The following is a 2,474-nucleotide window of genomic DNA, read 5'->3' as shown; positions in this document are numbered from 1 at the left end:
ACCTCTTTTTAAATGCCTATAGCACCTGGTATTTCTAGGTGGTCTCCCATCCAAGTACTAACCAGGCCCAACCCGGCTTAGCTTCTGAGATCAGATGAGATCGGGCACATTCGGGGTGGCATGGCCTTAGACCTTCCTCTTCTTTTAAATGGGCATAAAAATCTTATAGGGTTTTCCTGAGGTTCAATTAAAATGAAATAAAGTATCTAGAAGTTGTTCGTTATCAGCAAAGGGCTGCTCAAATGTAGAAAGGTAGTTCACTCAATGAAATAACAACCAGAAGGTGATGACTTCATTCGAGAAAAAAAATAGTGAAAGGAGAAAGTAGAATCTCATTTTAAGTACTTTTAAAGTCTATTTCTGCAAACAAATTCCTATTTTATCTGATCAGAAGTCTTTTTTTTTTTTTTAAATTAGATCCACAGTTGCAACTTTTGGATTGTCGTATTAACTCATAATGAAGAGCCCAGTTCCATCTGAGAGAGGCCTGGGTAGGTCGATAGGATAAGAGGACTTCTGCAGCTCCCTTAGTGTCTCCTTGTAGGACATTATGTCTTTATACAATGTCACAAGGTGATGCATTGTGCCTCTGTAGTCCTTTAGTGTAATGTTCCAAAGCGCTCTGTACTCTTCAGAAAAAGTATAACCTACCCTGTACTGAAGTTCCTTCTCCAACTTTATGAACCGTGGAAAATGAAAACATCCCATCTTTCCAAGAGAAGAAGGAAAGGATGAGGAGGAGGAAAGAGGAGTGGGGAAGGAGAAAGAGGGGAATGAGAAGGACAGAAAAATAGCAACGAGCAGCAGCATCGGGAGAGCAGAGCGTCTCTAGGCAGGTGCGGTATGAGAGAAGTTTGAGACCCACCATGGGCTCAGATGAAGACATAAAGGGCTCGGCCTTATATATGGGGATTAATAGAGCCCCAAAGAGTCATTGCTAAAACCAGGCATTTTATAGATGTTGATCCCTCAAAATCAGAAAGAAAAGCAAACGATAAATTTAGTGTGTAGGTGAAATGTACACTAACGCTATCATAAGAATCAAGTTGATGAAGTGTGTAGAAAATATTTTATGAATGGTAGACAATTATGAGAATCAGAGGCCAAATGGCCATTTCGTTCTCATTTATCACTTCCACCAGTGACCCTTTCACTATTAACTAATGACAGTCATGTTTCAGAATCCTCAGTGCATATATAATATAACTTTATAAAAATTAGGATTAAGAGAATTTAGCTTATGAGAGTCATTCATTATATGTATATTCAGTGTTTTTTATGTGCCAAAGTGCTACATGTTAGGGATACTGTGATCAACCTTGACTTTCCTAGAGCTAACAGACTGGAAAACCACAGTAATTAAATGTGAGCAATCAGGTTTTTTACACATTATGAGATAATGTATATAAAACTCTTGTAAAACTCCTGGTATATAATGAGCTTTCAATCATGGATAGCTTTTAATATTATTGGTACTTTTTCTTCAGTTAATGTTTTTTAGTCAGATAAAACAATGTATTTTCTTTTCCTAAATAATGAATGAACTTTAATCAGACCTCTGGATTTCCACTGAAGTAGCATAAAATTCTAAGGAGGAGTCAGGATGCTACTGATTTAAAGCCAGCCTCGTGGTAGCCTGGATGACGGCAGTGGTCAAATAGCTAAACGAGTTCTGAATAGCAGAGGCTTTTTAGACACGTGAACCTAAAGTGCAGCGAACAAAGCGAACTCCAGTCACCATCAAGTGAGTGCTGTGGCTCACATGACTTAATGGCAAGCCAGCCTTAACACCGTTGGCTGGATGAATTATCTCACTGACCCACCGCTTACACTGTTACTAGTCATTACTCCTGGGGTATTGTTCAGTGCAACAGGGCAAGAAATAACTCATTGACTCCCTGAAGCTATAGATGATGGATTTTCGATCCCTGGCTGCATTCAGAAAGCATGCAAGCTCACCGTACTGAATGGGGAATTCATTAGCCAGCCACCCCATAGCATCATATGCTTAGATCCTGATGCTGCCACTACTGCTGTTTCAACTTGTTAGTGTTTCCCTGATGGATGGCAGAGGGAACTGTATGACTGTATTAGCCTCAAAGATAGTACTGACAGCCAGACCTGTTGTTTCCCAGCCTGAGATGACACCTTTGGAGCCTAGAATCACTTACAGACACTTAGATAAGCCCTGCTGATTGACCAAGCTAAACTTCATCCCAGAGTCAGTTCATACCCAGGAAACAGGAGATTGGCAATTAAGTCTCATGTCCTATTTTTGATTCCTCAGTTAACTTCTTTTAATTTAGCTTATTTTCCTACTCCATTTTAAAATGGCAGGTAATTTAATGGCATAGTTGACTATTTCCCACAGTTACTTAGGACTATATCTTTAGAGATCGTCTTGTATTACTACCATTGCTATCACTTACCACTAATATTTATTGACAGAATACCAGGTACAAGACACTGTATAA

The 2,474-nt window shown here is 39.3% G+C and overlaps 1 pseudogene; it reads right to left on the bottom strand.

The window, feature by feature from the left end:
• Positions 1-13: 13 nt before the first annotated feature.
• On the bottom strand, positions 14-132 carry LOC111735304 (annotated as a pseudogene).
• Between the last annotated feature and the right edge of the window lie 2,342 nt (positions 133-2,474).

Source organism: Pteropus vampyrus, unplaced genomic scaffold (assembly GCF_000151845.1).
Source record: "Pteropus vampyrus isolate Shadow unplaced genomic scaffold, Pvam_2.0 Scaffold22636, whole genome shotgun sequence".
Lineage (NCBI taxonomy): Eukaryota > Metazoa > Chordata > Mammalia > Chiroptera > Pteropodidae > Pteropus > Pteropus vampyrus.
This window is presented reverse-complemented; position numbering and strand designations above follow the sequence as displayed.